Genomic DNA, 14,793 nt, shown 5'->3' with positions numbered 1-14,793 from the left:
ACAAAAACGTAACTAAATTAAGGTAGAGTGGTTTTTAGTTAGAAAAAAAGAGTTTGTTGAGGAAAATAGCTTTAAACCTAAAAAAAAATGTTAGAAAACATTTATTCAGTTAGGATTAATCCTAGTCAATAAATCAAAGTTGTAATTATTAAAATCCCATAATCATTTAACTTTTGGCTTGAATATATTTGTGTAATAAAAAAGGTTAAGGGGAGTTTAGGATACTTCACCCGCTTGTTTAGAGAAGTTTAAGAAAGGTTTGGGAAAAAATGAGTTGGCATGTTGTGATTGACTTTTGGTGAGGAAAGATTAAAGATGCCGATGAAATCCTAAAGTCCTATGTTGTGGGGTACTGCCGCTGTCACCTTATAACCATTTTAACACCAGTGCTCCGCCAAACCATAACACCATCATCATATGTGCATCCGCCAAACTATCTTTGGCCACTGGCGCCATTTTCTTAACACCGTCCCACACTTGGATGGGCGACGTCCACTTCTCTCCATTACGCGGAGTGGGTTTGTTTAGAAAATCTCTTCTATAATTTAAAAAGAAATATCTAAGGAGAGAAAGGAAGGCTAGGGCCTAGGGCTAATAATGAACCCACTTTAATCCAATTGAAAAAGACAAGTTAATATATATGGCTTTCAAGGTATGATACATTCATGATAAAATATGAACAAGAGGAAGTGTATACATTTTGTAGCTTTAAGTTTAGTGTGTGGGTTAGGTTTAAACTAAAGGATGTAAAATAATAGTTGTGTTACTTTTTATGTTATCTTATTTTACTTTGTATCACTATAGCGCGTTAACCTGCACTTAGTATTCTTTTTCTCGTTATCTATCCGGACTAATTTAGATCGATATCAAAAACAACTACGAGAAGGTCCAAATAAAACATACGCTACTAGAAAACTAGACAATTACGACCGAATTCACAACAAAAAGGTCGCAAAATTAGCAATCAATTTGTAACCAAAATCTCTTAATGGTTGCATCGATCCAGTTACATCCTACCAAACATCCACTCACGACCTTTGTACATCCGTCCACTCACATTCATCCAAATATCCATGTTACTTGCTACATGATTTTGAATCATGTGTATGGTTTTAGTTGTTCTTTTATTTTCACCTACTAAATAATGTATATGCATACACACATGAATCCATACATGTTTTTTTATCGATAGAAATCCGATACACGAGTAAAGATGTACACGTACACGTGACTCTTAGTCGTGTATCTGATGCCTACTTGGTAAAATTTTGTTAAATGACCTATTAATTAAACACTACAAAGTTATTATTTTTCTCTTATTTTATAAATTGAAAAGACATTCGTTATATTTTGTTTTCGTTATCGATAATCACAAAACTTTTTCTACAATGCGGTCATTTAGTAATCTTCTTATTAAGACTGCTTTCTTACCGTCAAGACCATGTTGATCAGTTTCTATAATCGATGATATAATGTAAACAAGGAAATATGTAATACCTGATAATCCAGTGATGTTTGAGATTGACATCTTCCTAATCTGATCGAGTTCCCCTTTAGAGTGTATGGTTAGGATGGAGATTAGGTGTTCTTGATGAACACGATTTGAGAGAGAGAGGTAGGGGATGATTCTTATGGTGTTATTATTCATCATTAGTTATTAACCTCTCTAATAAGCTCTCTATATATACACCCAAGGGGAAACCCTATTAATGTTAGTAAGGGTAATTCCGTCCATCAAGGATTTACCAGTTATAAACATAAGGTTATTTAGGTCAATGATCAATAATAAGATAAATAATTATAAGGGCCATATATAAAATATATATAAAATATATATTTATTCTAACATTCTCCCACTTGGCCTAGTAATTATTTATTATGAGCATTAGATTAGTCTGATCAGAGGTTAATACTCATTTTAGTTCTAAACCCAAATTGCAGCAGAGAAATACAGTCGTTGAATCAATATTCGACTCAGGACCCCCATTAATCATACTACAACTCAAATTTAAAACCTAACTTTAGGATCAAATTGACAAATAAGCCCTTACCGTTGATTTGTATAATTAGTGTCTATACGTCTTTAGGCATGCATGAACGTATTTAGAGACAAAACAAATTTTCAACGTATGAGGAAAAATTAATAATTAGTCATTCATAGTACGATACGCAGTTGCGCTTGGTCATTGGTAAAACCCGTCTCTATTATTGGCCATTTAGGAGACTTATGGGTGACAGACCTTTAATTAGTGGATCCATAAGCATATCATGAATGCATTCGATACAAAAGTTTAGTTTCCTCTATTTGTTCTTAAGTCATAAGCGAACAATAATTTAGACTTGTATCGAATTCTAATGCAGCTCCGCTTGAACTGTTACTGTTCAAGAAAAAAGGGTAGCTGACTTTATCACAATAAGTCTTCAATATTGGATTTATATGAAGTTAATAAATTATGAGTCAACTGATAAAGTTTTCCAACAACATTTAGTGACACGTTGCGTTATGATCAGCAACATTTTATGTCATTATAACTTAGGTCGTTGTTATCAGTTAGTTAGGACTCCTTCATGAGATAGTAATGTCTGCTGACATAAGGATATACCCAGAAGTTGACAAAGTTAGAATATTAGTAGTCAACCGTTTTTTAGTTCTCACTTCTTCTTCTTTAAATTATTGTGTCTCGTTTCTTAGAGATATTGTGATATTTTATCAGATGCTTCACAATAGAAATAATTAGTCTAGTGTTTAGCAATGTGACCAATATCTAAACGAGTATAGATTTGAACCTTCTTAAGGCATCTAATTAATGATGCATAAGGAAATAATCTCATTTATCCTATTAGCCTCTAAAGGAGAGCAATATTGTATGTTACAAGTGTAAGGACCCGTTTCATGTAAAACATATAAAACTAATGAGTCTATCTCGGTGTATTTTGATAACTATTAAATAAGAGGTATCTCCGAGATTGATTAGGTCAAGATATGCGTTAACAATACTTTGATTCATGTAACATATACTTGTCAAAAGAATGTCATCTATATAAGGACAAGTTTACATTAGTTGCTCCCACTCATCTTGAGGTAGGTAAATCAATCCACTTAGTTCTTTATGAAGAGAGTTGCATTATGATTTCATTATTGATTCTTGCATCAACCCATACATGGATTTTATTGACTTACAAACTAAGTGTTCTTAACCTTCAGTTTAGAACTTACAGGTTATTTTACGAACATGTAGGCCAGTGTTAGGGAAAGTTGTTTTAATGTTCATGTAATGTAGCTCTAAATTATTATAAGCTACTAGAACAGTGATGATCCTCAAAGTAACCTTTTGTAAGACAAGGAACTAGGTTCTTTGATAATTTATTCCCTCTTGAGTATACCTTTATCAATCAATCATACCTTTAGTGTATTAACGTTATTCATTCAGATTTAGTTTAGTAATGACTACCTTTTAGGTAATTCAACCAAATCCCAAACGTTATACTATTTTAGAAGATTGATTGATACTAATGGTTTAATTAGAAGAGGTAGGATCATTAAACCTTCCAAAATCCATTTAATCTTTAGTCAGGTAGGGTACATAATCATCAAAGTTAGTAGGCCTTTGAGACCTAGATGACCTCCTGAGTTGATTATTGGGTTTATAAGGAGTTTCATATTTTCAGGTATATTAGGAGCAATATTAGTTTCTAAGTATGTAAGAGTTGGTGCAGTATGGTGTACAAGAGGTGTAATCGGAGTTAAAGTAAGCGACAATATCTCCCCCCGCGTCTTGTACTTAGCCAAGTTATGATAAGGACTTTTACTGCTCCTACTGACCTTAGAAATATGTAAGAATTCAGCATGCTTAGGGTCAACATCAGAAGACCAAAAAAATTCTAATTGAGGATTATATTAATTAGTCTTGGTAAGAAATCTAAGTTTTCCCATATTTAGGTATCCAACAAAATTTGTTAGGAGTAGCATTAAATGTTAAGGAGACAAGATATAATGGAGCAGTGTCTTATACAAGGGATGTTTTATGAGGTAGATTAAGTTGTTTCTCCCCCATCTCTTGCATATAAGGACACTCAGTGCTCCCACTGATCTTTTAGGCCTCTAAAAGTCCATACAAGTTTTGGCGATTCATGTCATAGGAAACTTTCATACATTTTAGACTTGATTTCCTTATTGTCCATATTTCATAAGAAATTTTAAGGACATATTTAGAAGGAATACTGATAAGTATATATGAATTGATTTCTTTAAAGAACTTGTCTAGTAGGAAACATATTAGATACAAGTTGATATTCTTCTAAGCTCCACTAATAGCAGTGAATTTTAACTTATGGTGGACCTCACTTACTCCCTTTATCCAGTTTATATTTAGGGCATTTAACACATGCTTTCAAATCACTAAGAATGAGATTTAATGGCAATTCATCCTTTGTCAACCGAGTCATGATTTCTCATGAAAATTTTGGTCTTAATGGATGAAGTACGTAAGTCTCATTTATCTTTTGTTAAATTCTCATTTCTATGATAACAAAAGGTTGTGAAATTTGTAGCATCGCTTAGTTTTATCTTATAAGGTTTCTATTCAGATAATAACGACCGATAATATGATAGTTTTAGTTAGTAGTGACTTTGTTTTGGTCATTTAAAACCTTATAACTGTCAAAATGTAGCTTTAGTATTGATACTAAATTCTGAGTAAACTCTAGAATGTTTAAGGTATCATAAAGCTTAATACAAAACAGCTTTTATGGTTCTTACAACCTTAACACTAAATGAGTCACTGACTCTCATCTTAATTATTATCGATTTCTGATAAGGAAACGTATAAAACTAAACTCAACTAACATGTGTTAATAGGGATATTAATATTAGTGGAGTTAAATATCATTAATTGGTAACTACCTTTCTTAGCCAACTGTTCCCTTGAGGTATGGATAGTCTCTTTGCTCGTGCCTAGTCTAATGGCATGATTTTGCAGTGAGACTTTCCCTTTGAGAACTTAGAGCTGGAAGCAGTACTTGTATTTTGTTTCAAGACTTTAGAACTATCCTCTTTTAAGGTTTAGTGGCAGTAAGGTGAATAACATTTGATTTTCAATTTTAGGCATTCCTTTTCCTGTACATATATTGCTAGCAACACACTCAGTTTCCTTTAGTACTTCTGAGTGTTATAGTTGATTCTTAAGGCATCTAATTGTACTGGTGGAAAAGTAATACACTGAAAAGACTTCATTAAGTTCCATGTATAAGCTCTCAGTTTATGGGTCATGGAATTAAGTATTAGGATGTATTCACAAATGCCAATTAACCTTTTTATTTAGGAATTTTAGAATCCGTAATTGCTCACCTGATAGGAATCATGTAAGGAGTTCTTGATTATCATAAGAGACATATTTATTTATCCCACTGATTATGCTCAAGTGTTTTTCTGTAATGCTTTTATCAGAATGAGCAGTAAGAATTTCAAGTCTTTAAGGATAATCAAGACTCAAAAGGGCAAATTTTATAAGACCCTTTTAGAAGCAAAACTCTTCTTAGGTTTTGTAATAAGAGTGGATGATTTAGGTTTGAGATTCAAACTTTATAGAAGAATTTTAGAGTGATTTATGTTATGGGTAATCTAATAAGGCAGACTGAAATTAGGATCATTAATGAAGGATCATTAATGTAAGGATCATTATGAAGATGTGATAATTTTAAGTATAACACCAAAATTAATTTTATTATACTTAAATAAAATAGATCACCGTTGGGCAGAAAATGTATTATTTAAGTATAAAATTCTTGTGCGAAAATAATTGTAACAAATCACCGTTGGGCAGAATTGGAACAATCAAGTTGTTATGCACAAGGTAAGTTTGCAATACATAAATGTAACAAATCACCGTTGGGCAGAATTGAGACATTTAAGGTATTTAAGGCAAAGTTAATGTCATTTGAGTATCTAGCAATTTTAGGATACTCATCTTTTAGATGACTATGCTTAGTTAGACTAAAACAACTTTGTTAAGCTACCACATCACCATTGGGCAGAAGTGAACTCATGAAGTGTTGTTTAAGTTAAGCAAAACTAAAGTCATGCGAATGTCTGATAACGTTAGGACATACACTTTTAAGTGACATACTTAATTAGACTTAAATAACAATATTAGGTTACACATCACCGTTGGGCAGAAGTGAACTATAAGTGTTATTTAAGTTAAGTAATTTAACGGAGCAGGGCCCCTTAATCAGTTAGGTTATATATAAGGGTTTCTGATCATTTCGCAACATGTAAGATATAAGTAAAGTTGCGATTTCTTCGAAGTGATGTTGCGAATTTGGTTAGGGGATTTTAGATGTTGCGAACAGTGCAGTCATAAGTAATGTTGCGATTGATGTTTTATAAGAGATGTTGCGAATGATGTTGTTATGAGAGATGTTGCGAATGGAGTTGTTGTGATGTAATCAGCATTGTTGCGATTTAAAGCACTCGCAACATAATTGTTGCGATTAAGAGTACTCGCAACATCCTGTGATTTTATGGGCTGATCGCAACATCAATAGGTAATACTCGCAACATCTTGCAAAATTAGCTCGTCGCAACATCTTAAGTAATACGCAACATCTTAAGGTTCGCAACATTAGTGACTTTTCGCAACATATGTCCCTTCGCAACATTCTGTGATGCTAGGTTCTGATCGCAACATAATTAGTGGACATTCGCAACATGTTACTCGCAAGATAATATGTAATTCTCGCAACATCATGCGATTTCGCAACATTTCATTTGTTGCGATTAGAGTCCAGTTGTTGTGAATAGATGCCTTGATTCGCAACATTAGCAGAATTCGAAAAGAATAATCAACCTGATAACCTTTTCCTAATTTTAAGGGATTTGGGAGATTCTGTTATAAAGTTTTAGATTATCTCAAAATTTAATAAGATTTCAAAATTATATCTTTTATCTTATTTAAAAGATTTTGAAATTAAACTTAGAGATAATATTATCTCTTTAAAGTTTTAGATTATCTCTAATTTTAATAAGATTTCAAAATTATATCTTTTATTTTATATTAAAGATTTTGAAATTAAACTTAGAGATAATATTATTTCTTTAAAGTTTTAGATTATCTCTAATTTTAATAAGATTTCAAAATTATATCTTTTATTTTATTTAAAAGATTTTGAAATTAAACTTAGAGATAATATTATCTCTTTAACAGATTTCATTTTCCCAAGTTAATCCTAATTAAGGTTAGTTTTCGAAAATTATGATGTTCTTCAAGAACATCTTCGAAAAAAACAAGAACAGTTTCAAGAATTTTACGAAACTGTTTTCGATTATATTATCAAATTTAATACTGGAATCGAAATCTGAAAGTTTTGTAAAACAGATTTCAAAAATAATCAGGTTTTTATAATGAACAGGTTTTAATCAGACCTAACAATTCGTTAGAAGTAATACGAACATCAGATCCAATCAGTTTTATGATGATGATCAAAACCGTAAACATAAGGGTTTTAATCAAAAACTCGTTTCCTATTTTAATTCCAGTTTTTATGGACATCGAAGAAACTGATTAATCAACATCATGCTCTGATACCACATGTTGATCAGTTTCTATAATCGATGATATAATGTAAACAAGGAAATATGTAATACCTGATAATCCAGTGATGTTTGAGATTGACATCTTCTTAATCTGATCGAGTTCCCCTTTAGGGTGTATGGTTAGGATGGAGATTAGGTGTTCTTGATGAACACGATTTGAGAGAGAGAGGTAGGGGATGATTCTTATGGTGTTATTATTCATCATTAGTTATTAACCTCTCTAATAAGCTCTCTATATATACACCCAAGGGGAAACCCTATTAATGTTAGTAAGGGTAATTCCGTCCATCAAGGATTTACCAGTTATAAACATAAGGTTATTTAGGTCAATGATCAATAATAAGATAAATAATTATAAGGGCCATATATAAAATATATATAAAATATATATTTATTCTAACAGACCATTTCATCAGTCATCTTCTTTGGTGAGACTATTTTCTTTGGTTCTCTTCCTGACAATAATATTTTCTTATATTCAACAAGAAAATAGTATTAAAAAGAAAAATCTTTCTTGACGAGACCACCACTGTAAATAAAAAACTACAAAAAAATATGATCACCAATAATAAAGAAAACTGCTTATATTAATGGTTTTAACGGTAAATCGCACACTCTCTAATCTCTAATCAACTTCTAAGTTACACCTTTATTATTGATAGCCACGAGACTTAAACTCACAACCGTCGAAAAGGCAAAGAATTATATATAATACTCTTTGATAACTATTTGCATTACAAGACCACAATTAAGAAGCTATTTTAGTGCCCACACATGTGTTACAAACATTATAAAAAGTGAAACATAAAGAAATGAAGAGGTTGGGCAATTTGGGGACCAACGAGTACCAAATTCCATTCACATCCCCATGATTTCATTCTTTGAAAATTTCAATCAAACTTTAATTTATGATCATTATCATGTGTCTCTTTCGGTTTATATTATTTTTTTTACCATATAGTTGATTCGTATTGTAATAAAACAATGCTTGTCACCTAAAAGCGAATCAGATTTGATTTCACTCTTTATTTTCTTTGGCAATGTGGAACCACTAACCCCACTTGATAACAATATTGGTAAAAATAGGTTAAAAAACGTTAGTATTATTATTTGAGTGATACAAACAAAATACGTTAGTATTACTATGTAAATTCAGTAGAATAAAAACTATATGTTGGTTTGACGGTTGGGTATTTCAAACTTGGCTTGAAGGTTGAGTATTCCAAACATTCAGCCTAAATTGTTTCCATTTTGATGTCGAACGGGATTTTTTGTATGAACCCTCTATTTAAGTACTATTTTTTTTTTGTGTGTGTGAGAAAGTTGTAAAAATATAGAATTTTTAGTACGAGAATCGTGAAGTTGTAAAAAATGTGAAGGTGAAATGTGCATTTAACATATAAAAAAGTTGTTTTTAATGGAGGTTAAACGGTAATATTATCATTGGGAAACATTAACATTTGATCCACCATGCCCGAGTTTTACTACTCAAAATTCACATGAGCTCATTTGCTGCGAGCTGAATACCCCGCACACCCTTATTAAGTTGGATAGATATTGCATACTATATATGATTTTATGAAGTTACTAGTTAGTTTGTTATCATATTTAATTAAATTTTATCATTTTTACCAATGTAATTCAAAAGAAAACAACATTCTTTAAAATCTCAACAAAAAGTTATGAAAAATAATAAATAAAAGTAAAATGATAGTAGTGAATGGAGTGACATCAAATCATGGTGTGCTGGTGTGAAAGTGGGGATATCTATTCCTTGGTGGGAGCTTTTCCAATCACTGTGGAAAAAGTTGTTTTCTTTTGCTTTCTCAAGTAAAGCCTCAATAATGGAAGACTTAACACAAAGTTTGTGGCCAACTCACCCTTGGACTTAACCATATATAGGTACCCATGTTTAGCCTAGTTGGGGAACCTACTTTTCATTATTATTGTTAATTTTTTTTAAAGAAAAAGTCCTTTTCATAAAAACTTTATAAAATGGGCACAATCTAAGAGTGGCATATTTGGTCTTAACGAAGGCTAAATGGCCATGTTATGGGCATATATGCCTTTCACAAGTGAAATATTGTGTGTAATGTTTGGCCCATTGTTCAATCAAGATCTTGCTTTTCGCTTTTGCCATCTAAAGTATCTTAATTAATTTAAAATGGTTTGCGTAAATTTCACAACACGATGCGTTGAGTTTAATCAGATTCTCGAATTTTATACATTTTTAAAGCATACGTGTATGGAACACGAGTTATAAAGATGGTTGCTTTTAAAAGTTTTGATACTATGATGTGGGGATTTAGGTTTACCATCTTTTAACTATTGTGAAGAAAGGTTAGGTTGTGGTTGGCCTTTGGAGGGTCTACTAGGCTATTTTAAAATGACCTTTTATGAACACGCTTTTTGAAGAGAGGTTGACAACCGTTGCCATCGTTTTCTTTTGCGTTAAAACGCATTTATTCAATAGTGTGCCCTACACCATGGTACTGTGGTGGATTCTCATTTTAAAAGTCAAAAGTTGTAAAGGTTGATTTATGCTTTTAACGGTCATGCTACATGTCAATCAATCAAAACAAAAACGCTTCTTGAAAACACCCACTTTCTAAAAGCCCACATTCTAAAAACAAACTGGCCCAACCCATATATATTTCATTGACGCCATTCAGAAAAACAGGCCCAATCCATAGCACAACTATAGGCAATTTGAATTAAAAAAGACTATGGTTTAAGAAGCCCATATGTAAAGGCATGCTTTCTAATAAACAAACTTAGACTACACTACACGTAGTGGTCATGTCGTGGAGGGAAAACGAGCCCAAAACGATTGTGAGCTTAGTTTTGGGTTGGAATGTTGTGGATACAACGATGTTTTTCTTTTGGTGGGGGGGGGGGGGGGGGGGGGGTTGTCCAATCAAATGCTTAGTTACCACTACACTGTTTAGTTTTGAGCTTAGTTATGGCCATTTTACTAGCGATGTCAATTTATGAAACGAACCTGTTAAGACGACACGTGTTTTAACAAGTTTGGGTTTGAGCTTAACATGTTTTGTTTTTTAAACATGTCAACCTGTTTAAGATATGTTAATATTCGTGTCCTAACATGTTAAAGTTTTGTTAAGTGTTAACCTGTTAGTAACCTGTGTATATTTTTAATTTAAAAAATATAAATAAACATACAGTACTAAAGTCTTAAACCTAAAGTCATACTTATATACGACATTTCACTAATGTCCCTCAGAACCCGCTATTATATTTTTAATGGATAATGGATGTTACGATTTGCTTATACAGTTTTTTGTTTCACATATGTTATGGATTTGTGATTTTTTGTTTCAAATATGTTATGGATTATATATTAATTAAGACTTTTATGTTTGTTTTGAAAATTTTTGTTTCATTACACATGTATTATTCATTGTATTTTTAAACAGATCCATTAACAGGTTCGTGTTCGTGTTTGGAGAAAATGACACGATTAGTTATCATGTCGTGTTCGTGTTTAGTACCACAGGTCGTCGTGTCTTATCGTATCATGTCTTATCGTGTCGTGTCCGACATGTTATGACAGCCCTATATTTTGCACTGTCACTTTTTCAAACTAGTCATTGCTGACTGAGACGTTACTTGTAAAAAAAAACCCCATATATTCTTAGTTACCATTACGCATGGTCTTAGAGCCTCAAACCCTTTTTCATGGGTTGATTCCACTTTTGGGGGTGGTGTGTCATCATGTCATGTGTGTTAGACTTGTTTTAAAAAGTGTGATTGGCTTGATAATAATGAGTAAGATTTTACTAGTTGCGTTTTTTTTTCGGTTTGATAAGAGAAATAACTTTATATTATTTATGAATATTATGGCCAATTCGGTTTTGATGGCCGATTTCAAATCGTAAATCAAACCGTAAAAACCAGTTTTTCAACTGTAAACCCCGTTAATTGGTAAGGTTTACCCTTAAACCCGCTGAACCGTCCGAATCCGCATGGTTTAGGTGGTTAATTCGAACACCACTGGATCTGAATTTACTACTTTTTGTACAAGACTCCTCGTGAAAACTGACAACTGTTTGGTTCGTTATAAATGTGTGAGGCTTTTCTTCAAATATTTTAAGTAGAGGGACAAAATGTGACACATACCAAAATATAGGAAATAATGGTTGACTGGACAACTTGCACAAAAAGTAAAAGTAGTAGAAAAAAGATTGTGGGCCCACTCATTGTAAGTGAAAATGATTGGGCGCGTGAAACAAGTTACCTTTGTGAGTTCTAGTTCCAGTAAAGACAAAACAGTAAAACACAACTACATTTATGGCCGGCCAAAATAAGTGTTTTTCTTTGTATCTTAGAAAAAACAGTATTTTTGTTAAAAAAAAAAATAGATTCAAACTTAACAAAAATGTCCACCCTAAACATGTAGCATAGCATTTCACTTGCAATTAAAACTTGGTCGTAATCTCAGAGACGGATTCATAAATTTTTGTTACGAGGGCACAAAATAGATCAGGTAAAAGAAAATGGGTCGGTACAAAGAGAATAAGACCGGCTAAACAATCTAGAGGCCCCAAGCGGCATGGATGAATGATACTTGTGGCTTGAGGTGGCCCTCGCATGTTTACGACAACCATCACACATAGTGATGAAACTAAAACATTTAAATTGACTGTTTGAAATATATATTAGATTTGGATTTTTGGGTTATGGACTCCAACCATATAAAACAAATATTATTCAAACCGAATGAGTTAATACTTAACACTCGATCAAGAACCATTATTTTTTTAATGGAGGGTCACTAATTTCCTTTTACATCGATCAGTTAATAAGTTTATTTATTCATTTATTTATTTTTTTGTTAAACCAAGTGTTTTAAAGAATAAGATGATAAAGTTAAATACTTTAAACAAATAAAAATAAATTTGAAGCTACTTTATTTAAAGTTGTTAAATTCTAATCCTACTTTCAGTACTTTGCATACTATTTTGCTTATGAGCACTATTTTTACTGAACAAAACCATTTAGGTTAATTTAAATGGGCTATTTTAATGGACTTTTGAACTTCATTTTGACAAAGTTTAAACAAACATTCGTTCAAAAAATCTATTCACAACAAGAGAGGTACATAACCTAAACAACAGTCGCCAACCGTCGCCGGGAAACAAAACTTCTGATCACCATCAAGCACCATCTTTGTTCTCTATCTCTCTGTTTGTGTTCTGAGGTAATCGACGGTGTTCGGTGGGCACTAACTGATTTTTGACTCATTATATCCTAATGCATATATGTAAACGGTGCACCCCTGCGCGATCTACTACATAATGTGATTTATGAACCGAAAATTTAACAATGGTTTAAGATTAACTAAACCAAGTTGGTTGTTTAGTTGTGTCGGTCGAACTAGATAAAACGGTTTGGTTTTGATAGTTTTTTAACATAGAATTGTACCAATTTACAGGTTAATTTGTAAGGCTTTCAAAAAGTTTTGTTAAATGTTTTTTTCTTTAAAAAAAACGAACATTTTAAGAATCAAAAAATAATTTTACGTTAAATGTGAGAAAGTTTTTGAGCATGAAGTCAGTTAGATAAGTATGTATATGTTTTATAGTAAAAAAAACATTTATACGCACTATTATTATTGGATTCATATATATAAAAAGTATATTATTTCAATAAATACAGACTCAAACTGTAAAACTCGGTTTTCAAATCACAAAAGGATCTACATTACTTCTAAACAGGCTGAACCATATAAATTAGTTTGATATGAGTTTTTTGGTGGGTCTGGTTCATGGACATCGCTACTATTTATTGTCAGATACGGTTTTCTTAAACAGATTTTTTTTTATTTATTGTCAGCTATATGTCGCCTTGTCAAGAGTTACAAGCAGGCGTGAGTTAAAGATTTTGGTTCTTGATAAACAAGGCGAGCTAATTAATACAACCACAAATGTAGTGTACAAGGAATTTTTTTTTTGTAAACTATTTTGCGTACGTAATGTTTATTTTGTAATTCCTGTAATTTTAATGTAAGTTGTATTTGTATTTAACAATATACGATTATTATATTATTGATTATATTTTGCTTAATGTTTAAATATTAAAATTTTCATCAATTTTTCGTGTAATACATGGGTCCCAAAACAAATATATAATAATCCACATATGTCTTACCAACTTATTTAACAGGGTAGTGAATTTTGATTAAGCTGTTGAAGCCACCCATTCTCTTTTAGATAATAACTTAATTGAGGTAATTAGATACTATGAATCATAATTGGTTTGATTGATGTAATTAAGAAATATTAAATGGTAATAAATATATCATTTAACATAAAAATTCATTAAATTGAATGAATGGTAATTAAAAAATTAATTAATTAGGTAAAATATGTATAAATGGAATCATATTTGATTAATTGATGTAATTAATAAATATTAAACAATAATAAATGCATTATTTGTTATATCACTTAACATCAAAATTTATTAAATTAAATGAATGGTAATTAAAAAATTAATCAATTATATAAAATATATATAAATAAAAATTGATTAGTTGGCATCTCATGTGGATGACATATTTGAAAGCCATGCGAAAAATATGTTTTGTTTTAATAAAGTAGTTAGATGCTAATCTTATTTTGTTATCTCATATAGGGTTACAACCCTACTCGGGTCGGGTCTTAAAACAAGGTTGGGTACGTTAGGAATAAAATAGGACTCAATTTGGTTTTCAGTTTTTGTTTTTGTTTTTTCTTTCTTTAACTACAATAGTAAAAATAATTAAAGAATATCTCAGGTTATTGAATAATAGCAAATAAAATTCATTGAGTTATTTCGTGATATAAATGCCAATTTCTTTTTTAAAAAGTGTTATTCCCCACAAAACACTTACTGTTATATTTATTAAAATCTATCTTTTTCTAACATTCTTTTATTTTGCTATCATCAAAGAATAAGTGGCTTTTCTCTTCACGGCTTATAACTTTTTATAGAAATAAACTTGTCAATCGTAGAAATAACTCAAATATAGAAATAACGAAAACATCTAAATTTCTATTATTATCATCATATATTTTTCCAATTTTTTTTTCACATAATAAATAAGTTTGTTTTTTACTTCACTTTTTACATTACTAAAGTATTTTTGATAACTATTTGTATTTAATTTAATATTTTTATTCAACCTATATAATACA

The sequence above is a fragment of the Bidens hawaiensis genome, unplaced genomic scaffold (genome assembly GCF_021521415.1).
Source record: "Bidens hawaiensis isolate Kalapana, Puna unplaced genomic scaffold, B.hawaiensis_p1.1 tig00039148_1, whole genome shotgun sequence".
NCBI lineage: Eukaryota > Viridiplantae > Streptophyta > Magnoliopsida > Asterales > Asteraceae > Bidens > Bidens hawaiensis.
The sequence above is the reverse complement of the archived record's forward strand: the minus strand, read 5'-3'. Positions refer to the sequence as shown.